This window comes from Herpailurus yagouaroundi, unplaced genomic scaffold, assembly GCF_014898765.1.
Source record: "Herpailurus yagouaroundi ecotype Mexico unplaced genomic scaffold, PumYag 185, whole genome shotgun sequence".
NCBI lineage: Eukaryota > Metazoa > Chordata > Mammalia > Carnivora > Felidae > Herpailurus > Herpailurus yagouaroundi.
Window position 1 is genome coordinate 5,261,278 of NW_024412416.1, and position 26,357 is coordinate 5,287,634.

Sequence of the window (26,357 nt, forward strand, 5' to 3'; positions counted from 1 at the left end):
AGACCTAGAGGCAATATTGCTTAGGGGCTGAGCGCATGGGCTCTGGAATTAGAGACCTGGGTTCAAACGTGTCTCTGCCCATCCTGGCTGTGAAGCCAGGGCCAGTCAGTGGCCTCTGTGTGCTTCAGTCTCCTCATCTATAAAATGGGGACGACGATGCCCACCTCGTGGGCTTGTGCCTGCCCCTAGTAAGTGCTCCCTAAATGTTAGCTTGTCATGTTTGCCGTAATTCTTTTTAATAAGTCAGCCCTTTATTACCGGACTTCAGAAACACAGTAAAAGGATTTGCTGAGACCACCAAGCTCACACTCTGGAAGGAGCACTGAATAGAATTTTCTCGGCACGCAGAGGGGTCCTGTCTGAGCCCCCATCTTCTCTCCCTAAGGAACCGGGGGGACCGGCCAGTCTGGCCAGGGTGCAGGGGTCATCCTCAGCTCTTTCCTGGTTCCGGAGCCTCAGGACTCACCTCAGAGGATGCTTAGTCTCCACCTGCTCAAAGCCGGGCCTCGTGAGTACCGACTCTTCCTTAACCAGTTTCCACAAGGGCTGCGTTTCCCCTCAGCAAGCCCTGCACCTTGCCAGGGCTGGGGTTACTGATGGGGGAGCCTCGCAAGCCGGGACCTCCCTTCCCGGAAGCCAGGCCAACCCAGCCCCAGTCCCCTGGCCGCTCTTGCTTGATCCATCTGGCCGATCGGACGTTCTCTCCCGGGAACCCGAAGCTTGAGTGGGAGAGACACAGAGTCCGGGTGTCATTGAAATTGAGCCACATTCACGGCAGTGCCCCAGAGGGGAGGCTTCCACCGAGGCCCCCGAGCAGCTAGCATTGTGCCTGCTTCTTTGCCTGTTCCTCTGAGCCTGTGCAGCTCCACTAACCTCAAAAGTCCCCAGGAGTCCCCGGGAGTGAGGACTTCAGCGGCCAGCTCGCAAAGACCGAACTCTTGAGGCGTAGCGTGAGAATCACTGCAGCTCTGGTCCCCAGCCGGGGTGGCCATCCTGCCGCCCCCGCCCCCCCCCCCCCCCCCCCCCCCGCCGGCTCGTGTTGCTGGCCCTGCCTTCTGGATCAGGTGGTGGTGGTGGGAGCTGGCGAGACGTTTCACTTCCTGCTGCAGGTAGCTGTCCCTGGCCTCGCTCCGGGGAATTCCTAGTGTCACATTGTCACACACCTCTAGCCATCACAGACAGTGCTGTCCAGTTCCCCACCTCCCTGCCAAGGCCTGGCAATCTCGGGCTCACAGGATGCTAATGACGGGTGCACAGATGAGCGTCCCACAGGCCTGAGGTGGGCTGGCTGCTTGGGTGCAGCGGCAGCGATCAGATGTCTTACCGAAGGACTTTCCAGAAGCTTTAATGTGCCAACCCACCTCCAGGAGGTTGATGTGGTAGGGCAGCATTTCTCAAGCTTATTTAGCCCTGAATCCTGTGTTCTGGGCCCACCTTGTGAGCCGGAAGTTCTATGGAACCTGCTGGGAAAGGCGTGGAAACAGGTAGGGATGGGTGAGGGCAGGATGCAGGGGGGAATTAGAGACTTTGAAAGGACCAGACGAAGAGAGGGGAAAGGATGCGTCCAACAGGGAGAAAGAGCTCAAGAGGAGGAGAAGTCACCCAGCATTTCCGACATGCCCGTGGGCCCAGGCTCCAAGAAGCCTGAGAGAGGCCTCTGACCAGTCCGTGAATATTATTATTGCATCTACTGGTTACCAATGTTAATAAAAGCAAGCGACCACCCCAGAAGCCGCACCTGAAACTTGAATGGGAAATGGAGATGGGCTGCTGCCCGTGAAGAGCGCCCCCTGGTGTTCTCTCGCTGCCTCTACAAACCTTTACGGGCACCTGTCGTGGGACTTGCTGGCCGGCAGCCTCTGGTCCACAGCTGATTTTTTTTTTTTCTTTCTTTCTCCAATTCAAAATAGTCTGCCTGGTCGTCTCGTTTGTGTGAATGTGAATGTGACTCAGTAGATTTTTTTCTTTTTTTGGTAAAATGATCATTATCACTTCCAGGTGATATGATTCTAGACCTGAAAACTTGGGAGAAAATTTTAAAAATATTGTTTTTTTTTTTTTTTTAGTATAGTTGACACACAAGAGAAAATCAAATTTAAAAACACAAGAAACCGTAAGAGAAATAAATTGTACAATTACGTAAGGATTAACGACCGAGAGATTGAATCAAGATGGCAGCTTTGCAAAGCTGCCCAATCCCAACCCAACCCTCTAAACGCGACCAGAGATAACGTATTTAAAGTCCCTGTCGTGGGGCTAGAAACTGCAGAACGATATCCTTAGTATCAGAAATTATGAGGAATAAAGGATGCTGGAAAGTGAAAGGCAAATAGATGAGACCGAGTTGAAGGAAAAAAATCTAACCTCCAATGTTTAGGTAAAGATGCCTGTAAGAGAGAGGCTGGCTGCAAGGGTGTGCCAGGTGTGGGGAATGGGGTCCAGGGAGCTGACAAGGTGACAGGCGGGTGCGGTTGAGGGCTTGCTGCTCCCCCATCCACTGGGGGAGCTGGCGACCAGCAGCTGGCGACCCATGCCTCTGGCAGACAACAGAGAGATAAGGACAAACTGGGGGACCAGGATGGGACACAGGGCTCATTTCCTTTGTAAACAATGAGCCCTCTATCAATAAGATAAAGGCCAACACCCAACTGAAAAACTGGGATCAAGATAGAATCAGGCAGTTTGTGGAAAATGAAACATACAAATAACAAATATCCATATGAAAAGATTCTGGACCTCACTCGTCATTAAAGAAATGCTAATTAAGACAAGGAGATACATGTGGCTCATTATTTAAAAAAAATTTTTTTTTAATCTTTATTTTTGAGAGAGATTGAGAGAGAAAGACAGACCGTGAGCAGGGTAGGGGCAGAGAGAGAGGGAGACACAGAATCCGAAGCAGGCTCCAGGCTCCAGGCTCCAAGCAGTCAGCACAGAGCCTGATGTGGGGCTCACCATTAGCAAAGATTTCAAAAGAGTGCTCGGGGCTAGTGAGGGTGTGGGGAACAGGCTGATGGGATGTAAATTGGTGCACCCTTTCTGGAGGACAATTTGACATCAGCTATTGAACGGAATTTAATGTACTGGAAGAAAATAGGATAAAATATATTTTTTATATTCTCGGAGTAGGGAAAACCTTCCTAAGGAAGCCACAAAATCTAGAAACCTTAAAGGAAAAAAATGAACAGATTTGGCCTCAAAAATTCTTAACTTCTGTAGCACTAGAGACCATATCAGAGATGAAAGATCAAGTATAGGGGCGCTTGGGTGGCTCAGTCGGTTAAGCGTCCGATTTCGGCTCAGGTCATGACCACGCCGTTCGTGAGTTTGAGCCCTGCACCAGGCTCTGTGCTGACAGCTCAGAGCCTGGAGCCTGCTTCGGATTCTGTGTCTCCCTTTCTCTCTGCCCCTCCGCTGCTCACTCTCTCTCTCAGGAAACAGACATAAAAAAAAAAAAAAAAAAGAGCAAGTGTAGAGAACAGGTGCAACACACATAACCTAAAATAGCAACATGCATAACAACTTAAAATACACAGAGTCCCTCCGTAGAGAATCTAAAGCTTTATATTCCAAAATATAAACGGTCAAAGGACACGAACAGGCAAGTCACAGGAGAATTCAAGTGGCTTCTAGTTGAGAAGGGACACTTGTGCTCGCTAGGGGTCAGAGAAATGCAAATTTAAAAATTGAAAATATTTAGTGCTGGCAAAAGGAAAAGAGTGGTTTTGTATGCTGTGGTCATTGTGTGTTGATAGAGTCTTTAGACGGGCCATCGGGAGAACCTGTCAACATGTAAAATGTGCAGATAAACTTCCAGGAAACTTTTCTTTGGGAATACCCACTTCTGTGGAAATACCCGCTCAACTGTACGTGGATGTGTCAGAAAGTACAGTAAACCCTTGGTCTGCGAGCATCATTCGTTCCAAAAACATGCTGGTCATCCAAAGCCCTTGTATATCAAAGCGAATTTCTGCATAAGAAATAATGGAAACTCAGATGATTCGTCCCACAAACCAAAAATATTCCTGTAAAAATGATGACGGTACCGTAATATAATACAAAATGATAAGAAAATACAAAATATAAAGAAAAATAAACAAATTAACCTGCACTTACCTTTGAAAACCTTCGTGGCTGGTGTGAGAGAGACAAGCGAGAGGAGAGTGATTGTGTAGGACGACTTTCACGATCACTGACGGAATCACTGCTATTGGCCAATGGAATCTTTTTCTTTTCGTGCAACTTTAACAAGGAGCCTGTCCAATGACCTAGAATGAGCAAAGCATTCTTAAACTCGCTCTTGTCTGGAAAAGCAAAGGACTGTCCCGAGGTGCTTTGAAGTGACAAAAAATACACTAATGCCAGTTGTGGGCACCTTCCAATGTTCTGAAAAATCACTGATCTCTGCCAAACACTGCAACCTGAGACCGAGCATCCAAGCATGGGAGACGATCACCCACAATCCTACAGCGCGCGCGCGAGCGCGAGAGAGAGAGAGAGAGAGAGAGAGAAAACCATTGGGCTCAATTGTGATCATGTGATATCCTGCGTCACGTCCTACTCGTATTGCAAGACACCGCTCGTTTATCAAATTAAAATTTATTAGAAATGTTTGCTCGTCTTGCGGAACACCCGCAGAACAAGTTACTCGCAATCCAAAGTTTCACTGTATGCTCATCACAGAACTGTTCGTATTAGAAAAACAATGGAGAGGATCTAAAGAATCAGAGAGCGAGAAGAGAAAGGCGACTTCACTTTTTGTATGTTGGTGTGTGAGCTTTTTCTATTTAATATTGTTTTAAGTTAATGCCCCAGAGGGGGGAAATGCTCTGTGTCTGATTTTCTGGAAATTATTACAGTGAAATTCCGGCACCTGCTTTCCCCAAACCCCATTCACATGTCCCCGAAATCAATCCAAACAAGGTCTCAGGCACAGCCCAGAACAAAAGAGGAGGAGCATAGCTTAGACTCCGGGATCCTTGTAACCCAGCACCTCCTAAAGGGAAGAAAGGCAGAGGTAGATTCCCTTCGCACCACACCTTACCCCACCTGGCTGGAGAGGCTGATGTCAGGTGAGGATGTGGCCACATCTGCATGGAGGAGGCAGGAGATATCTGGGCTTAGCACTCTGCCCAGCCCAGGAGAGGGACCCAGGACAACAGCCTAATCCTCCGGCATCAGGTTCAGAATAGCTTCGAGGAGAGCAAGGAAGAGAACTCACCCATGTCACCCCAAGCCCGGGGACATTTACAGTGAGGTCACGTAGACTCGGGGGCCCAGGAGAACAACCCGGGTACAGGAAGAGCCAAGACGACGGTAAAGCAGGGCGGTGGGTCTTTGCACTGTCCTCCTCCAAACAGCATGAGTGACTCAGCCCTCCCGAGGGTGCCACGTTCTCTCTGCTTCCGCCATTTGGTCTCATCTCACTCGTGACCCCCCCTCCATGTGAGTCCTACTCAGGGCTGATGATCCAAATACCTAACAGCTACCAGAGCATGGGCCCCCGCCAGGCAAAACAGACACCAGCTGTGAACAACGGAAAGAGATAGCAAATTACCCCCTAAACTCGCTGGCTTAGAACAACAAACGTTTATGATCTCACCCACTTATGGGTCAGGAATTTGAAGCCGCTTAGTTGGATGGTTCCGGCTCAGGGTCTCTCAGGAAGTTGTAGTCAAGAGGTTCAGGTGGAGTTACAGTCTTTCGAAGGCTTGGCCTGGGCTGGGGCATCTGCGTCCAAGGCTGTGGGCAGGAGGCCTCCATGCCCCGCCCCCACCCCCCCCCCCAGCGGACCTCTCCAGAGGGCCGCTTGGGCGTCCTCACAACATGGCGGCTGGCTTCCGCAGAGGGACTGACCCAAGAGAGCAAGGCTGAGTCACAATGTCTTTTATGACCTACCCTCCAAAGTCACACACTGCCATTTCTGCAGTACCCTAGCAGTCGCACAGGTCAGCCATACTCTGTGTGGAAAGGGACGGGCACAAGGGGTAAATACCAGGAGGCGAGGATCGGTGAGTGACATTCTGGAGGCTGCTCCCTCTTCAAAATCCTCTAACGGATTGCCACCCCTTAGAACAAAACACAAATGCCTGCCCGTGGCCCGCAAGGGCTGGCGGGACTGGGGCCCTACCTGCTTTCCAGGCTCATCACGCCCTTGGCCACTTGCGCTAACTGCCAGATGCACCAACCTGTCCCTCAAGGTCCCACGCTCATCCTTCACGGTCTCCACTACGTCCGCCTGGAAGCCTCCCTACCAGACTTTGCATGGTTCCTCCTCACCTTTTAGGTCTCGGCTCCAATGCCACCTCGTCAGACAGGTTCCCCTGACCACCTTACCCAAAATAGCCCCCACCCCTGCCTGCCTCTCTCTCACATCACCTCGCGTGGTGTCGCCCTCCACGGTTGCAAATGCGTAGCTACCACATGAGCGATGATCCGTAATTTACATTTTGTGGCACCGATTCGATGTATTTCCACGTGCAGTCGGTTCCGATGTCTTGCTGCGTTTCCTTCATTTCCTTCCGAGACGCCCGTTCACATCACCCCGTGTTGGCTTCTTCCCGGCACAGCGCTGACCCCTCTCTGAAATGATCCTGTGCGTCGGATTATTGCCCTTCTCCCTTCACGTGCCAGTGAGAGCCCTTGCTTTTAAGCAACAGACTCTTTCCTAGCTAGTTGAAGCTGAAGAGGAATTTATTAGCAGATAGGAAGCACCTCAGAAGTCACCAGGAGAGCAGAGAACTAGGCTTGGAGGTCATCTGTGTGGATCAGTCCTTGCATGAGCCCCACTGCACGCGCGTGCACACACACACACCACTGTTGCCCTGGTGGGCACTTGAAGCTGGAGACCACCAAGGGGATGCCTGCAGCTGCCGACTCTGGGATCCGGATGGATCTGCTGTACTCTCTCCAGAGAACATTCCTCGGCACCTGCCTCTCAGTGTCACTTGGATGCGGGCGCATCTGATGGCTGGCGTCTTGTGTCACCTTCTCTGCTCCATCTGCAAGCGAGGCTGGGAACCTACGTGGCTTCCACAGAGGGAGATGTCAGTTCATAAGGCGGCGGCGGGGGGGAGCCTCAAACCGAGGAAGAGTATATGCCGTGGTTCGGGGATGCCAGTGCATTGATGACATATATCGTGTCCCGTCTACTCTTCCGGCTCCTTCTCATCACCAACCCCTCTCTCATCCTCAGACTTCACAAACGACAACACAACCCAACGGCAGGCTGAGAGCCGCTTCTCAAAAAGAAAATAGTTACTTGTGCAAAGACTGCATGGCTCTGCTCCAAAACTTTAGGGCTTGCTGCCAGCCTCTGACCATCTCGCTCATGTCTTTATTGCCTGCCGGGAGCCCCCCTCTGGGTAAGTGCCGTGAGAGCAGGGCCTTTGTTTCTTACCTCTGTATCCTCGGGACCTAGAACGGTGCCTGGCACATCATGGCGCCCGTAGATGTCAAGTTCATGAACTGTATGCGTGAAGTCCCCTCCCACGCTGAATAAGGCAGAAATGGCAGGGTGTCACTTTCAAGCCTCGGCTCCCGTGGCCAACCGCCCTGTTCTCTGGCTGTTCCCAGCTTCAGCTTCCAGGGAGGAGAAGTCCGATCGGTCATCTTGTCTACTTGTGCCAAGCCGTAGATTGTCCGGGGGGTGGAGGGGGTGGCTATCAACTGGAGGCTTCGGGGAGGGGTGTCTGCCTACCACCCCCTGCCTCCGGGGAGGGGAGTCTCAACAGCTGCGAGATCCCGAATGTGTGCAATATGACGCCGTGTCTTGTACAACGGGGTCACGTCATGCCGGAGGATTGGATTCCAAACTCTCCGTGTAAGACTTTCTCCCATGTAGTCAGAGTCACACATGAACGTCCCTTCCGTTACCGCAAACCTCCCTCCTGCACCGCGTCACCTATCAAACATGCACCTCAGCCGGTTACGCTTCGAAGTGGGGACCGATGGCTGTTTCTCTGGGTGAGCACCAGACGGAGACATTGGATTGCCTTATGGGTCGTGTGATGTGAAAAGCACACGTGAGGTGCTCACAGTGTGAGAGACACAGGGGCCCCGACCCATTGAGAAAACCACGGGTTGCCATCACACCATCTTGTGGGCCATGTGCACCGTGGGTCACAGGAGGCGGGATCTCGGTGCTACACTGTTCTCCCCTCCCCTCCCCTCCCCTCCCCTCCCCTCCCCTCCCCTCCCCTCCCCTCTTTCTGTTTTCTCCTTCCTCTTCCCTTTTGAACACATATATACGACAAGGTTTGTGGTTTAAAAAACAAAATCCATTTGCTCCTCTTGGATTGACACATGAATAGAAGAGGAAGAAAATTAATCTGGTCCTGGTGAGAAAGCCCCGAGTGCAGAAGTAAAAGGAGGAAGCAGCGAAATCTTGTTGATAATCCCATTCTCTGAAATAGATCTCTCACGTGAAATGGAAGAAGATTTTAGAAAACAGCAATTGCCTACCGTCAGGGGGACAAAGACAGCGCCGGGGGCCTGGGGGCTCTGGTGCCTCAGCCTTGTCCCTGGAAGGTGCAGTTAATAGGGTTACGGGAGGCTGGATTATTACACAGAAGAGAGACAGAGAAACCTCTGTGATGTGTGGGGGAAACTAATGGAGAGAAGGAAGGAAGCTAAGGAAAGTGCCAGACTTCTAGGAGGAAGTGTGAACATATAGGGGGACCAGAAAATCCCTGAAATTTCTGAATAAATCAAGTAGAACAGAATCAGTGATCAAAACTTGTTTTATTTTTTCTGTCGCTCTTCCTCTTTCTTTCTCTTCCTCTTTCTCCCTTCCTCCCTTCACTCCTCTCTCTTTCCCTTTGTCTGTCTGTCTGTCTCTCTCTTACACACACACACACACACAGACACACACACACACACACACACACACACACGCGGGCAGAGTTTTGTCTGTTTTCTTCACTGCTGTCTTCCCGGAACTGAAAACAGTGGCTAGCCCAGGGGCACCTGGCTGGCTCAGAGTGTGGAACATCTCACTCTTTATCTCAGGGTCGTGAGTTCAAGCCCCATGTTGGGCCTAGAGCTTACTTTAAAACAACAAAGACAGGGGCGCCTGGGTGGCTCAGTCAGTTAAGTATCCGATTTAGCTCAGGTCATGATCTCACAGTTTGTGGGTTCGAGCTCCGTGTCAAGCTCTGTGCTGACAGCTCAGAGCCTGGAGCCTGCTTCCGATTCTGTGTCTCCCTCTCTCTCTGCCCCTCCCCTACTCACACTCTGCCTCTTTCTCTCTCAAGAGTAAATAAATGTTAAAAAAAAAAAAAAGAGAGAGAACAAGACAAAAAACCAGTGCCTAGCTCATAGTAAGCCTTTAATATTTATTATATAAATGAACAGAAGACTTTATAATGAACTGAGATGGGTCATCTCACAGTAACGAAAAGCCCACCTATTCCTCTTGGTGAAATCCCTAAACTTGATGGAAAACAATAAAGACTCTCCCAAATTTCAAACAGGAAAAAAAAAAAAAAAAGGCTAAATCGTTTTCAAAACTCTTGATAACCAAGACGAGCTTTGAACTTCACAGAGCACCAGTCACCGCCTGAGACGATGGAAGAAAACCCACAGAGTCCTGGAGGGGGTGAGTGGCTCTCAGGACTCCTGAAGCCAGGAAGACAATGGAAGGAAGTCTCCCGATGGGAACGCAGGAAAGTTGGCCTCCTGGGGCCTTGGGGGAACCCAGTGAGCTGTGAAGGGACAGCTCTCCCTCACTCCAGCGATGTTTACGGAGAGCTTCCGTGCACCTGCCTGCCCTGTTCTCCCAGGCCTGGAGTTGCAGGGAGAGGAGGCGGCGGGTCAGTGACAAGTGAAGGAACACGGCCTTGCTGCCGTGATGTCGGTGGGGCTGGCAGGGTAGCCCCACCCACCATGGGCAGCTGCACCGCTGTGACATTGAAGGTCCCTTGGCCCTGGGTGGTGACCCACAAGACAGTCTTCCAAGAACCTGTGATCACTCTGTGCCCCGCCCCCCCGGGGCGGGCTCAGGTCAGGCACCCCTTAACCCTGGCAGAGTTGAGGCGGGGACACTAAGCGGCGGAGGGCTTGACGGCGATGACATCAACAGAGCCCAGCCAGGGTGTTTGTGTTCACTGGGCTATGGGACGGGCAGACGGGTCCTTCTCTTAGATCCCCAGCCTCCAGGGCTCGGCCCTTAGGAGCCTGGAGCTGCCTTTTGTCCTTCTAGGGAAGCCAGACCAGAGGCGAGCAGTAGCTTGCTGAGCCCCAGCGTGCCAGGGCCAGGGCACCCCCCAACCCTGTCCAGGGGGCGACATCACCAGCCACGCGGCAGGAAAGGGAATGGAAAGCAATCCCTGAAGCCCAGGTCCTCGCCTCACCCCCGCACCCCCCCCCCGGCCGCTCTCCTTCCTTCCCCGCTGCTGCTGTAGCCACGTTATAGCCACAACACTCATGTGTACGTCCCCTGTCCATCCTTTCAGATGTATTTATTGCGTTCCCACCATGTGCTACCAGCCGGTAGACAGAACAGCCTCAAATCCTGCTGTTGTGGGGGTTTTGACGCCACCGAGATGGTGACCAAGGCAGATCTCTACACCGGTCACCTATTCCCAGCTCCCCGAAGCTCCGGAACAATCATCACGGACGTACCACCCAACCTGTACACGGTAAGAAAGTAAGCAGTACTTTTTGTACCTTGGGGACAAAAATAAAAACCCAGTCACTTAAGTGTCACTCCTACAGCAGCATTGACTTAATGACTAAGAAAAAAAAATACCATTGTCTGAACAAAGAGACATATTTGGCGAGTTTTATTATACTGACTGACATGCTTAATTCCCATCCCTCCGGAGGAAAGGAGGCACTGAGTGTTTCCCCCCACCCTCACCCCCCCCTTAAAAAAAGGATAAAAATAAATGACCAGAACAGACACAAAACAGCAGCCCCAGCTCCCTTCAGTCCCAAGCACTGTCTGGAGACTGACTCACCCAGGGATTGTACCCAGAGGGATGGCGACCCCTTCACCAGGTTCAGAGAAAACGGTGATGCACCTGCCGATGGAAGGGCCGGCCCCGGGGGCCTGGCCCGAGAGTAGCTAGGACTTGGGGGGGCAGGGGATGTGTGGGGAGCCCAGGCCAGTCTTCTGTTCCTCTGTCTTTGGCTCTGTCTATGGCTCTGTCTCTTCTGTCGCCCCTTTTCTTACTGTGTCCCTGTGTGTTTGCCCTGCCACCTTCCTGCCTCTCTGTCTCCTGGTCTGCCTGCTGGCCTCTCGGACCCGGGATCTCACATCTGCCTTTCCTCTCTCCCTCTGTCTGCTGAACCATGGCTGTTCTCTTCATGACCCTGACATGTCAGGTGCCGCTCCTAACTCACCCCGTCTCCAGGTTCCAAATCTGCAGGACAGAGAGGGGGCGCTTGGCATTTCCTCCGGGGCCACCCTCCCCACCGTCCCATGGCTCCGTGAGCCCACGTGCTCACGCGCAGGGCAGGGGATGGCAGGGTCCAGTCTTGCGGATGGTGGTGGGTGTGGAGTTCTCAGATACAGGGGCACACCCTGGGGAGACACCTCCAGAAAGTCTCCTATGTTGCAAACCCCCCAAAAGAGGTGTTCTTGGAAATCCCTGTGGCAGACCCCACGTGTGCTGCTCCCTTTTGCAGAGTTTATAAATATAGACAAATTTCTAAGGCTTAAAAGAGACGTATTTCACGTGTGACTATGAAATAAAATGGTAAAATAGGTCCCTGTTCTACATGATCCGGGCTGAGAGCTTTTCTAAATGCAGCCTGCCGCATTAGCATCTTCGTGGAGCCTCTTCCTAATTTAAAGATCCTATAATTATATATCATGCATTGACATTGCTGAAAATCTGTGTAGAAATGTGGCCCGGGAAGGACCTAACCAAAACATGCCGTTTCCTTGGTTTAAAATGGCCACGCTTATGCCTGGAAAAACCCTACATATTGGCAGAGACAGACCCGGGAACGGCGCTTTTTCCTATGTGCTTTATCAAGACCTCCCTGTCACCTCTCTGTGGAGGACCAGGAAGGGGTGTCGTCAGCCAGGAAGAAACACTCAGAGAAACACAGCTTCTTACATGTGGGGGCAGTGACAGTTTGTAGGTTTCGGGCACTACAGCCTTGGGGACAGACTGCAGCCGCTCCCAAATCCTGAATGCCCAGTAAGCCACGAAGAGAGGGGTCTACATTCATTTCTTTATAGAAACTACGCGCATCAAGATTCTCCCGTCCTGAATCACAGGCGGCCTGATTGTTGTTCAAGTGGCTGTTTCTCGTCCAAGGCATCTGGTGGTTCTCCTCCTGTTTCCTGGGCATTTCTTGAAGCTTTGTCTAGTTTCCAGCTGTGCCGTGAGGGCCCGGAGACGGGTGAGGCCGGGGTCTGCCCTCCCGGCCCCAGCGCGGCGGTTCTGATTTGATCCGTTTCACTTTGTTTCCTGATTTAATTTTTTTACGGTAAATATCGGTTACACAGCAACAGTCCCCTAGTCCAGCCCTTCAAAGTTCAAACTCTTGAGTTAGTTCTTTTTGTGTTTACCTCCATCATTCTCAGTAATAGGCTTACTTGATCACTCATGGATGTTTCCATTTGAACCATCGAGTCCTGATTCCTGACCTCCCGGCACGGAAGAGGTCTTATCACACTGTCTTATCACACCCCCCTCCCCCTCCACACCCCAACACCCACAGAGAGGCACACCTTTCCCCTCCCTTGCCTTCCCAAGAGAGTTTGCGCACAATGCTAATGAAATCATTTGTGTTTATATTATTCTGACTGCAGAAGACGCTGTTAATACCCCACCCATCATGGGAAGGGCACCTGACTACTGGGGGGATCAGGGAAAGATTTCTGGATGAAGTGAGAGACCAAAGTGGGAGTTGAAGAACAAGGCTGAGACAGCAAGGGGACAGGACAGCACGGGCAGGAAGTGCAGAGGCCCAGAGATGGAGAGGGGGTGCTGGAGCAGGGACTGAGGGGTGGGGAGCAGTGGGGGAATGAGAGGGAATGTCAGCAGACACGGGAGCCACTGGGGAGTTTGGCCCCGAGCAGTGTCACGATCAGATTGCATGTGGCGACAGGGCCGCCCTGTGTGGAAGGATGGATGGAAGGGGCCCCAGAAGCTGTTCCACTGGGCAAGAGAAGGTGCAGGCCCAGAGCAAGCAGTCTGCGAAAACCCAGGCACCTGACCTGGGCAGGGGGGTGGGGGTGGGGGTGCCAATCATGGGACTAGACAGGAGGAGAAGCCGGCTTCCAAGGAAGATCATGAGCTCCGGTGTGGACACACTGAGTGTGAGGTGTCTGTCGTGGCAAAACGAAAGGAAAAGGCGGGTGGGGAGCTGACGACAGGAAGGAAAGCAAGATGGCGGGAGGCAGTGCAAGGCCTACCGTGACCCCTGACTTGGAACACCTTCCAAAGCTTTTGGCAAAGTCTAATAACCCCATAGTGAGGTGTGATCACACGTGAGAAACCAGAGAAGAGGGTTCATTTTTTTATTAGTGTCCACCTAGCGCAGACAGAGAGACAACGTGTGAGAAACTCACATCCCAAGAGTCCCAAGGATCCCTGGAGATCAGAAGGAACCGGGGGAGGCCTCTGAGTTCTACCAATCGTGATGTAGGTGGTTCACCTAGATTTGCAGGTAGATAGGGAGCCCCTCACTAAATATCTCAGACTGTCACGGAGTGGCCGAGGCCCCCAGGTTGGGGTGGACACAGGAACAGGAACTGCACGCCTGGGTGGCTTAGGCAGTGAAGGTTAAGGTCTGACTTCGGCTCAGGTCACGATCTCGGGGTTCGTGGGTTTGAGCCCCGTGTTGGGCTCTGTGCTGACGGCTTGTAGCCTGGAGCCTGTTTCGGATTCTGTCTCCCTCTATCACTCTGCCCCTTACCCATTCTCTCTCTCTCTCTCTCTCTCTCTCTCTCTCTCAAAAGTAAATAAAATTAAAAAATTATGGGGCGCCTGGGTGGCGTAGTCGGTTAAGCGTCCGACTTCAGCCAGGTCACGATCTCGCGGTCCGGGAGTCCGAGCCCCGCGTCGGGCTCTGGGCTGATGGCTCAGAGCCTGGAGCCTGTTTCCGATTCTGTGTCTCCCTCTCTCTCTGCCCCTCCCCCGTTCATGCTCTGTCTCTCTCTGTCCCAAAAATAAAATAAACGTTGAGAAAAAAAAATTTTTTTTTTAAATTAAAAAGAAGGAAGGAAGGAAGGAAGGAAGGAAAAGAAAGAAAGAAAGGATGAAAGGAAGAGAAAAAGAAAAGAAAGAGAAAAGCAAAAGAAAAGGAGGACCTAGCTGAGCCAAACCCTTTGGTCCCTCCCTGGGGAGGTAGGTCCCAAACGCTGAGGAATGGAGGTGTTTCAAAGAAGAAGAGGCCAAAATGTCCGGTGGCACTGAAAAGCCGAGAATGATGAGGACCAAACAGAGTCTGCTGGTAGCGGGGCCAGGGAGTTGGGGAGGTCCCAGGGGAGAGTGGCCTCAGTGGGTGGATAGAAACATTCTGACAGGTGTCAGAATGCAGAATGGGGAGGCAACGGGAGGTAAGAAAGTAAGGCACAGAGTAGAGACAATGCTTTCTACAAACGTGGCTTTAAAGATGGTCCAGGAGCCCCGTGGTTCGATTCTCTTCCAAAGGCTAAAAGCCCTGTAATACCACTATGTAGCTTTATTGTTTCCTTCTCTTTCCAGGAAAAAATGATCTATATCTGTATCTGGATATATATTTATCTGTTTATGATTCCAAGTCCCACTGAAATCTGTGTTCCCCTTTCACACAAAGGCACATTTTACATCTTTGGTACAGAAGGAACATGGAGTGTCTTCATAAGTTCCTAGAAAAACTCCCGTCCCCAAATGGTGCCGATTACTGGACGGAGAGGGGCCTGCTTCAATGGGGAAATGGGGCTTTGATTGGAAGGGGGTTTTGCTGATTATCTCTGCTTCCAAAAGAGACTATGAAAAGTTCCTGAAGGGGGCACCTGAGTGGCTCAGTCGGTTAAACATTCGGCTCTTGATCTCAGCTCAGGTCTTGATCTCAGGGTCGTGAGTTCAAGCCCTGCATTGGGTTCAAGCTCTGTGCTCGGTGTGGAGCCTACCTGAGATGAGATAAGATAAGATAAGACAAGACAAGATAAGACAAGATAAAACATAATAAAATAAAAATAAAAATAAAATAAAATAAAATAAAATAAAATAAAGTAAAATAAAGTAAAATAAGGTCCCGAAAAACCCCCTCCCCCTGAAACAGGCTGTTCAGTGGTGGGCGCTGTGCCAAGTCCCCAGAAGGTCTAGATGAGAAGAAGTTTTGAAAAACAGCTGTGGGCAAAAGGAACGAAGAGGGAGAGGAGATTCCCAAGGGGAATATATTGAGGGGGCAGCACAGGGAGTGGGGGGGCGGCACGTCCACACTCCTCTTCTTCCGTAGTGGTAGAACACTGAACGGTCACCCAAGGACCAGAAACAAGGGTCAGGATTTGTATGCCCAGCCTGGCCAAGTCCACGGTGCACCTCCTTTCAGATGAACGAGGAGCCCCAAACCCTTCCTGGAGGGGCCCGTGCTGCCCGCAGCCTGAGCAGTGCACTCAAAATGCCGAGCTTCTTTCTCTGCACCCAGGGCCACGTTGCCTGGGACTCTGGACCCACTTGGTCAGGTACGTTCCAGCCCCATCGATGGGCCCAGTCTAGGAGGTGCCTCTGTTGGCCTCAGGGCTCCGCTGGGTGAGGGGGTGTAGGATGCTCGGCGCTATTAGGGAGATGGTGGTCTCTGCACACAGCATGGCGGTTTTGCATTTGTAATATTCATACGTCGACTTTTTTCTGTATTAATCTTTTCGCAAAGCGTTTGTGAAATATAACCTACAAAAAGGCATATAGAATAATACAGAACGCTCACGTCCCTCTCCCCAAGTGTAAGGAAAATAAAACAAATATTACTAAGAGAGTCCAAGTCCCCAGAGTGTCCCCCCGTGACTGCATCCCCTCCCCCTGCCTCGAGGCACCTGCTACCTCGAGTTTGGGGTGTATCCTTCCTACACCCCCCACCATGGCAACCCAGATGGGATGGCCCCACGTGGCCAGTCTTGCTGCACGGGGGCGAAGGGTTTGCCTCTCAGCATGGAAGTAACAAACAGGAAGAGAAATCATGGCGGCAACAAAAAAGACATGAAAACTCTAGTGACGGAAATACAATTGCCTGGGGCGCCTGGCTGGCTCCATCGGTAGAGCAGGTGACTCTTGATCTTGGAGTTGTGAGTTCGAGCCCTGCGTTGGATGTAGAGATTCCTTAAAAATAAAATCTTAAAACAGAGAGAGAGAAAGAAAAGGAAGGAAGGAAGGAAGGAAGACAGCAATTGCAGAGAGAGAGAGAGACCAGAAACTCTCTGTTACTGATACATGGGCTCTGACACAGGAGGGACAAGTCTAGTGAGTGGCCATCTTGGGACACAGAAGCCTGGGTGTGGACAACCCACAGGACACTGACAAAGAAACGGGGCCTGGACCGGGACTGAGCCGTCCCAGCTACCCGTGGCCAAGGTCTCACGGATGTCCAGCTGAAGAGGAGTTCCATGAGGCAGCGTGGTGCACCGGTTCCAGAGCCGGCTCAGTACAGGCTGGCTGGTCGATCACACTAAGCCCATTCCATGGTGACGGGTTAGTTTCTCCTCCGAGTCAGTGCTCAGATGGGGCTCCCCACCAGCCTCCCATTTGGCTCAGGAAAATAAAATGAAAGCCCTATTGGATTCTTGGGACATCTTGGAGCACTTCCTAAGGGACAGATGAATGAGAGGCTGGTGGTTGACATTTAACTACAGTTCCAACTTTATCAAATGTCTCCTTGCAATATGTCCAAGCCAGCCTAGAACTGGACTGGACTTGGTGGCCAGAGGGGCCGCCCGGCCTTCAGGCTGTGCTCCTAGCCCCTCTGCCCACCCCATGCTGGGCACAGGCCACCTGCCTGTATTGCGAAATCAGTTGCCTGAGATCCTGCCAAGGGTAGTTTTCTATTCAAAGCATCTTTCTCCTCTTTGTTCTTTGTATAGGTCCCATGGTACGGTAATCGGCTTGAGCTACCATGACAAAATACCATAGACTCCGTGCTGTAAACAACAGAAATTTATTTCTCCCAGCTCCGGAGGCTGGAAGTTCAAGATCAAGGTGCCAGCAAGGTAGGTTTCATTATAAGGCCTCTTCTCTTGGCGTGGAGGTAGGGGGCCATCCTCTCGGTGTGCTTGCCTGACCCCGTCTTTGTGCTGCGTGCAGGGGAGGGGGAGGAGGGAGAAAGAGAGAGGTGTTGTGTCTCTTCTTCTTACAAGGACATCAGTTCTGTCAGATTAGAGCCTCACCTTTACGACTGCATTTAACCTAAATTACACTCTAAAGACTCTATCTCCAAATACAGTCACATGGGGGTTAAGGTTTTAATGCAGGAATTATGGGAGGACACAACTGAGTCCACAGCACATGGACACCCAACAAATGCTCAGAATCTGGTCTGCCACTTCACAGAGAATAGAAAGAGTCAACTTTCTGTAAGTGTTAGAAATGTTCTGTATTTGTGTGGTAGTTACATAAGAGTGTGTGTGTGTGTGTGTGTGTGTGTGTGTGTGTATGTGTGTGTGTGTGTGTGTGTGAGTGCGCATAAATTATTTGAGATATATACTTAAGATTTATACGCTTAACTGTATGTATGTTACACCTCAACAAAAAAAAATTTGTAATGAACACACACGGAAGAGAAGAGAATCCAATTAAATCTGCGAGGCCTTTGGGAATGAAGAAGGTGCCCAGCGTGTCCTTAGGCTTGAAAGTGACACCAAGGGGTTACCATGCAGGAATGGAAGGAACTTAGCCTTTATTGAGCATTTTGTTTTGTCAGGGTAGTTTTGGCTATAGGAAAGGGAAGTCCACACACTGTGTCAAGTATAAAGAGTCTTAGGTTTTTTTGTTGTTGTTGTTTTTAGTTTTCTTTATTTATAGAGAGAGTGCGTGCGCGTGTGCAGGCAGGGGATAGGTAAAGAGAGAGGAAGAGAGAGAGAGAGAATGCCAAGCATGCTCAGCACCGTCAGTGCAGAACCCACCACGGGGCTCAAACTCACGAACCATGAGATCATGACCGGAGCCGAGATCAAGAGTCAGACGCTCAACCAACCGAACCACCCAGGTGCCCCTCAAGTATGAAGAGTCTTACATGAATGCAAAAGAATCTGAAGGGCCAGGGCTTACAAGGGATAGAAACTGGGTTATTCCCTCATTGCTAACTCAGTCTCTCTCTCTCGTGCACTTTCTGCCTATGCCTGTCTATCTACCCCACACCCCTCTTTGGATCTGTTTCCTCTCCTTTCTCTTCATGGTTCCAATATGGCTGCCATAGCTGTTTGGTCAGTACAAGTCTCCCTCCTCAGTTCCTACCACCAACTGTTCTTTGCTTTTTGCCTCTTAGGTCAACCTCCTGAGAAGCACTCTAGCACACATTAAAAAAAAAAATTTTTTTTTATGTTTATTTATTCTTAGAGAGAGAAAACATGAGCAGGGGAGAGGCAGACACAGAATCCAAAGCAGGCTCCAGGCTCTGAGCTGTCAGCACAGAGCCCTGTACAGGGCTCGACCTCACGAACTATGAGATCATGACCTGAGTCGAACTCGGACACTTAACCGACTGAGCCACCCAGGGGCCCCGGCCCTAGCACATGTTTTTGAGCCGGTGTCCACATGTAAGTTAGAAGACTGCCGTTGGGTCCAACCATCTGCAACAGGAAGAAGGAGGCCGTGTGGCACAGTTTGAAGTTACGTAAGGCCCAGGTCCTGGGTTAGAATAACTTGGAGAGGTGGGCAACAAGAGATACCTATCTCAAGAATGTTAAGTGCTGGGGTTTTAAGAATCTCTCTCTTTTCTTGTGCTGTCTTTGGTTTGGGCATCAAGGGAAAGCTGGTCTGAAATAATGAGATGGGAAGTGCGCTCACCTCTGGAATTTTCTGGAAGAGTTTGTGTAAAGGGGGCATTCTTTCTTCCTTAAATGTTTGGTAGAATTCACCAGTAAAGCCATCTGGGCCCGGAGTTCTCTTTGTGAGAAGGTTTCTTTAAGCTATAAATTCAATTTCTTTCATCAATATAGAGCTATTTGAGTGATCTCTTTCTTCCTGAGTTGACTTTGGGAGTTTGAGTCTTTCCAGAAAATTGCTCATATCGTCGAAGTTAAGGAGTTGATTGACATAAAATTGTCATAATAAAAATGGCATAATGACATAAAATTGGCTAGTATCCTCTTATTAGCCTTTTAATATCTGTACAATCTGGAGCGGTACACCTCTCACATTCTTTTTTTTTTTTTTTTTTTAATTTTTTTTTTCAACGTTTATTTATTTTTGGGACAGAGAGAGACAGAGCATGAACGGGCGAGGGGCAGAGAGAGAGGGAGACACAGAATCGGAAACAGGCTCCAGGCTCCGAGCCATCAGCCCAGAGCCCGACGCGGGGCTCGAACTCACAGACCGTGAGATCGTGACCTGGCTGAAGTCGGACGCTCAACCGACTGCGCCACCCAGGCGCCCCTCTCACATTCTTGATATTGGTAAATTGCGTTTTCTCCATTTTTCTCCTGGTCAGTCTGGCTAGAGGTTCATCAATTTCATTGATTTTTCTCAGAGAACCAGCTTTTGGTTTTGTTGATTTCCCCTATTATTCTTTTTTTCTATCTCACTGATTTCTTCTTTGATCTTTATTATTTCCTTTCATTTGCTTCTTTTGGATTTAATTTATTCGTTTTTTTCTAGTTTCTTAAGGTAGAAGCTGGAATCATTGATGTGAGATCTTTTCATTTTTTTTAAAGTTTTTACATTTATTATACATTTATTTTGAGAGAGAGGGAAAGAATAGGGGAGGGGCAAAGAGACGGGGAGAGAGAAACCCAAGCAGGCTCCGAGCTGTTAGCACCAAGCCCTATGTGGGGCTCGATCTCACGAACTGTGAGATCATGACCTGAGCTGAGATCAATAGGCAGGTGCTTAGCCAGCTGAGCCACCCAGGCGCCCCTCCTCTTTTCTAACAGAAGCATTTAGTGCTGTGAGAACACAGGTCCTCGATGACAGTCTGTGACTTGAGCCCTGGATCAAGTCTCATCTGAGGCCAGCCTAAATCCAGACCACTGGTTCTCAACTTTGGCTACACATTAGAGCCACCTGGTAAGCGTCAAAAGCTACCCATGCCTGGGCGCCACCCCAGGCCAATTAAGTCAAAATCTTTGGGAATGAGCTCCAGAATGAATCCTTGTCAAAACTCACCAGGTGGGTCTAACGGGAAGCCAGGATGGTGAATCACCACCATACCAGGCTAGCGCTTCCCAAACTGTCTTTAACAACGGCATTTTTGATTCCAGTTTTATATTCCTACTATCTTGCTGACTGGTTCTGGGCAACATACAATAAAAATGAACCATATGGCTTCTAGAAGTTTCCCTCACGAAAAGTGGGACTTCTGTTGCCTCTTAAATCGAGGTGTTCTCATTATCCTTAATTATTATCAACAACAGAGGAAAGGAAGTTTGTCGAAACACGATTATGCCCAAAGTCAGTTCAACAGTATAGTTGTATCTCACTGTGGAACAACAACGGACAGTTTGTGGACCATTCTGGTCCATGGACCATGCTTTGAATGGTACTGTCGAAATTTCTTGATTGTATGAGCCAATAACTTCTTTTGATTGTTTAAACTTGAGTTGGGGGGCGCCTGGGTGGCGCAGTCGGTTAAGCGGCCGACTTCAGCCAGGTCACCATCTCACGGTCCGTGAGTTTGAGCCCCGCCTCGGGCTCTGGGCTGATGGCTCGGAGCCTGGAGCCTGTTTCCGATTCTGTGTCTCCCTCTCTCTCTGCCCCTCCCCCATTCACGCTCTGTCTCTCTCTGTCCCAAAAATAAATAAATGTTGAAAAAAAAATTTTTTTTTTAAATAAAAATAAAAATAAACTTGAGTTGGGTTTTTGGTTAGAAGGGGAAGCTTCCAGAGGCGCCTGGATGTCTCAGTCGGTTACATGTCCCAACTTCGGCTCTGGTCACGATCTCACCGCTCATGGGTTCAAGCCCCGCATCGGGCTCTGTGCCGACAGCTCAGCCCCCGGAGCCTGCTTCAGATTCTGCATCTCCCTCTCTCTCTGCCCCTCCCGCGCTTGCCCTCTGTCTCTGTCTCTCAAAAATGAATAAATATTTAAAAAAAAAATTTTTTTTAAAAGAAGAGGAAGATTCCAGCTGAAGTGCCCTACCACAGATGTATCCATCTATTTTGTTCACACATTATTCTCTCTTTCCCACACAAGAGCTGCAACCATCCCAGAGTATGTATACGGTCTTGGCTTGCTTGATGATGACTGTGTGATTACTATGTAACCTCACTGTGGCTCACTTTCTGGAGCTCAGCCAAGAGGATACGAACTTCCTTTCCTCTTTTATTCTTTTTATTATTCTTTTTATTCTTTTTAGTATTCTTTTTATTCTTATTATTTTCTTTTTATTCTTATTATTTCTTCTTCTTTTCTTCTTTTTATTATTATTTTTTTAATTTTTTTCAACGTTTATTTATTTTTGGGACAGAGAGAGACAGAGCATGAACGGGGGAGGGGCAGAGAGAGAGGGAGACACAGAATGGGAAACAGGCTCCAGGCTCTGAGCCATCAGCCCAGAGCCCGACGCGGGGCTCGAACTCACGGACCGCGAGATCGTGACCTGGCTGAAGTCGGACGCTTAACCGACTGCGCCACCCAGGCGCCCCTCTTCTTTTTATTATTAAGTAATCTCTACACCCAACGTGGGGCTTGAATTCTTGACCCCGAGATCAAGAGACACAGGTTCTTCTGACTCAGCCAGCCAGGCACCCCCCACTCTTTCCGCCATTGTTGATAACGCTAAACAAAACTGAGGACACCCAAGTTTGAGAGGTAATAGAAGCACTGTTTCTTTTTATCTTTTATTTAAAAAAACGTTTTTGTTCTTTTAAAAAAGCTTTTTAATGTTTAATTTTGAGAGAGAGAGAGAGCCCACACACGCACCAGGGCACAGGCTCCTGAGCTGTCAGCACAGAGCCCGACGCGGGGCTCGAACTCACACACCATGGGATCACGACCTGCGCCGAAGTCAAGCGCTTAACCGACTGAGCCACCCAGGCGCCCTATAGTTTCTAAAGGAAACCTCTAGAAGGCACAGGATTGTGGATATGGATTTCAGCATATTGGCATTATTTTTCTGACCCTCAGATCATCCCATATTTGAGCAGAGAGCTCCTTCAGGTTGGCTCCTGTGTCCTTTCAACCCATCCTATTGTCTTTGGTACCTTCCTTGCTTGACTATGCCAGCCTTGGAATAACCATTTCTCAGAATCCCTGGCTCCTTTCAGTGGAGAATGGTATTGAAAGACTAAGATGTAGGCAAGACATTATATATATATAGTTGACCCATGAAATAATGTAGGGTTAGGGCACATTGACCCTTGCACAGTCAAAATTCCATGTATAACTTTTGAGCCCCCAAAAACTTAACTGCTAATAGTCTACTGTTGACTAAAAGCCTTGCCCATAACATAAATACTCAATTAACACATATTTTGTATGTTATATGTATTGTATATTGTTTTCTTCCAGTATGCTAGAGAAAAGAAAATGTTATTAAGAAAATCATAAGGAGGCACTTGGGTGGCTCAGTCGGTTGAGCGTCTGACTTCAGCTCAGGTTATGATCTCATGGTTCATGAGTTCAAGCCCCGTGTCGGGCTTTGTGCTGACAGTTCAGAGCCTGGAGCCTGCTTCAGACTCTGTGTCTCCCTCTCTCTCTGCCCCAACCCCACCCATGCTCTGTCTCTCTCTCAAAAATAAATAAAATGTTAAATTTTTTTTTTTTTAAGTCATAAGGAAGGGGCGCCCGGGTGGCTCAGTGGATTAAGCATCCGACTTTGGCTCGGGTCATGATCTCATGGGTCGAGCCCTACGTCAGGCCCTGTGCTGACAGCTCAGAGCCTGGAGCCTGCTTCGGATTCTATGTCTCCCTCTCTCTCTGCTCCTCCCCTGCTCATGCTCTGTCTTTCTTTCTCTCTCTCTCTGTCTCAAAAATAATAAATAAACATTAAAAAAAATTTTAGAAAAGAAAATCATTAGGAAGAGAAAATACATTTACAGTACTGGCCTGTGTTTGTTGAAAAAAGTCTGTGTATGAGAGGACCCACACAGTTTAAATCTTTGCTGTTAAAGGGTCAACTCTACACTTTTTAAACACAGAAATCACATGATTTTTCAAAAGATCTGTTTGTTTTTTAAGTTTATTTTATTTATTTCGAGGGAGAGAGAGCACAGGAGAGACAGAAAGAGAGGGAAAGAGAGAGAATCCCAAGCAGGCTCCACACTGCCCGCATGGAGTCCAATGTGGGGCTTGAACCCACAAACTGTGAGACCGAAATCAAGAGTCAGAGGCTCAACCGCCTGAGCTACCCGGGTGCCCCTTCTTTGTTCGTTTTACCATAACTAGAGGTCTTTTCATTAAGTCAGTCAATGACCTGAAACCATCAAGTCGCTTGGGCTTAAGGGCTGGTTTGGCTTAGGGCAGTTTCTCAACCTCAACAGCATTGACATCTGGGGCATCGTGGATACTGTCCTGTGCATTGTAGAAGGTTCAGCAGGATCCCTGCCCTCTGCAGGCTGTGACAACCAAAAGTGTCTCCAGATGTTGCCAAATACCCCTTGTGGTGGCAAAACCAGCTTGAGGAGAGGCCTGGGAATTCTACGGAAAGCGTCTTGGAACAAACTAGAAAACACATGGCCCCCGATGTGGCACGTATGCCTCCTGCCTCTGCCTCCCCCACGGGGCTAAGCGGGATCATGGCCACAGGATAAAACAACACATTATGGGAAGCAGTCCGACCCGCAAGGAGTCATCGGCACGAAAGTGAGGACCAGACGTCACGTCACGGGCGGCACCACCCGGAAGCCACATGTCGCTTCTTGCAAACTTTGCTGAGACGCCGAAGCATCTCATTGAACTGACTCAAGTCCGGAAGATTGCTCAAACTCTCGTTCCCACCAGTTCCTTTCAACGTTCCCCCTGTTTAAGATCTCTCACTTTACTGTCACCGAGAGAAAGTCCCACTTAATTCATACCAGATGCTCAGTGAGTCGTCATGAATCAATGCAACATCATCCAAAAACCAGCAAAATGAGTCATAAGGACAAACAGGACTCTCTCTCTCTCTCTCTCTCTCTCTCTCTCTCTCTGCAAAACAGTGACTAAATTAGTGTTTTTCCCCTTTGGAAAAAAGAAAAAATTAGGAAGTTAAGAACTGGCTCAGGGCCCTGCTTGCGTAACCCGCGTGTCAGTGGGTGTGAAATGGTTAAACACACGTCCCCAGGGAGACCCCGTGTGAGGCCTGCAGCTGCTCCAGGCAGGCGCTGGCTACAGGAGATGAGAGATTTCTAGAGCGATTCTACGGGGAGGTGGGGGGGGGGGGGGGGGGGGGGGCCCCCCCCCCCCCCCCCCCCCCGAGACCGTTTTGCAGCATTCTGTTTCCATCCGAGACTCAGAGCATAGGAATCTCCATCCGGGAGGACGGGGCTCTTGGCCACCGTGAAAGGCCTTCCAGGATGTGAGCGCGCGGACCCCTCCTCCTGACAAGCTCCTGAGAATCAAGCCCCGTTTTCTCCGCCTGCCTCTACCTCCCTGGCTTCTAGGGACGGCACTCTGATGGCCTATGCGGGTCAGAACCACAGGCAGGGGAGGCACTGGGCCCCCCCTGGGCACTTTCTCCAGGGCCTCTGAGCCTTGAATGGAAGGAGGAGGAAGAGAAAGACATGTCCTTGTAATGGCTGGATGAGACTGTCCATGGTTTCTGCTTCTGGGTCCCCACGGCCTTCCTGGTTTCTGTCCTTTTCAGAGTCACTTCTTCAACTTTCCCTGTCATTCTGTGAGGGCCACGTCCTTCTGGTGAGCCCCCTTGGCGGTCACAGCCGGCGTCTGTTGCTTTCCCCCCACAGCACCAAGGCAGGCCCTTCTGTGAAGGCCCCCGAGCCAGTGCTCCGTGGCATTTACGAGGTGTGGAGACAGGTGTCCCCTCGATGAGGCAACGCAGGAGGAACTGAGGCGGAGGCTGCCCTGCGGTTACTGGCTCAGCCCTAAAGGAGGACCCGCGCACGGATGGGGGCCAGTGAGGGACGCCTCCGGCCACAAGAGAGAACAAGCCTATTGACAGGGAGGAGCCCGGGCCGCTCCAGGTCTTGCCAGCACTGTGCTGGGGGCCGGGGCACATGGGCGCCGCCATCGAGCCCCTTGAAAGGCTCCTGCCCTGGGTGGAATCTGTCCTGCTTCCCCCCCGGGCCCTCCATTCCCTCATCGGTCATCTGTCGTCTTCTCTTCCGTGTTGTTTGGCAGCCTTACTCCGCGGCCCCTCGCTCCCCCAGTCCTAAGGTGACTGTTTCAATTGTCCATTCGTTGCGGTCCCCATGGCCTTCCCGTCCCCCTCGCTGCCAGCAGAAGACGAGTTTCTTATTCCACAGAAAGAGTTTCGACCATCATACAGGGACTCCTTCAACTTCCCAACACAACACCTGCACCCCCTTCCCCTCCGTGCTGCCCGGCCTGCGCGTTGTAGGATGGGTCGCAGCGTCCCTGGCCTCTGTCTGCTAAGTCACCTCCCCCTACCATGAGTTATGACAATCAAAATGTCTCCAGGGACGCCTGGGTGGCTCAGTCCGTTAAGCGTCCTACTTCGGCTCAGGTCATGATCTCGTGGTTCATGGGTTCGAACCCCGCACTGGGCTCTGTGCTGAGCTCACAGCCCGGAGCCTGCTTCCGATTCTGTGTCTCCCTCTCTCTCTGCCCCTCCCCCACTCACGTGCACGCATGTGCCCGCTCTCTCTCTCTCTCTCTCTCTCTCAAAAATAAATGTTTTTAAAACTTTAAAAAAATGTCTCCAGACATTGCCAGATATCTCCTGGTGTATAAAGTCACGGCAGGGGAGGCCCTTCGCTCTGGAGCAATCACCGGTCACTCTGTCTCACGCCTGTGGCCCACATCTGATCCACAGGAAGCCCACACACTTGACCAACCTTCACCTACGTCTCGAATAGAGCCCTTCGTGAGGGCCCAGCTCCTGACAGACAGCCATGGCCACGGCCACCGCCTCCCCTGTGGCCTTCCAGGTGTGCCTCGGGCACCCCTGTGTCTCCCCGGCTCCAGGGTCCACCCTTCAAGGCCCGCAGATGACCCCCCTCCACTGATCTGAGAAAAGAAAAAGCACACCCCCTTCTCCCACAGGGGCGGCTCGGGTGGGCTCTTCCGTGCAAGCCTCTCCTGCAGGTTTCCTGGTTCCTCTGCCTGGGCCTAGCCAACCTCGGAGTGATCTGGAGGTGGGCGGGC

General features: G+C 50.5%; 1 long non-coding RNA gene across 1 annotated transcript; it reads left to right on the plus strand.

Annotated features, from left to right (window-relative positions):
- The first annotated feature begins 4,586 nt into the window (after window positions 1–4,586).
- LOC121042351 (uncharacterized) lies at window positions 4,587–17,067 on the plus strand. Its single transcript, XR_005796133.1, has 3 exons — window positions 4,587–7,364; window positions 10,455–10,640; window positions 17,021–17,067. It is a non-coding gene; the product is annotated as an uncharacterized LOC121042351 (long non-coding RNA).
- The last annotated feature ends 9,290 nt before the right edge of the window (window positions 17,068–26,357 follow it).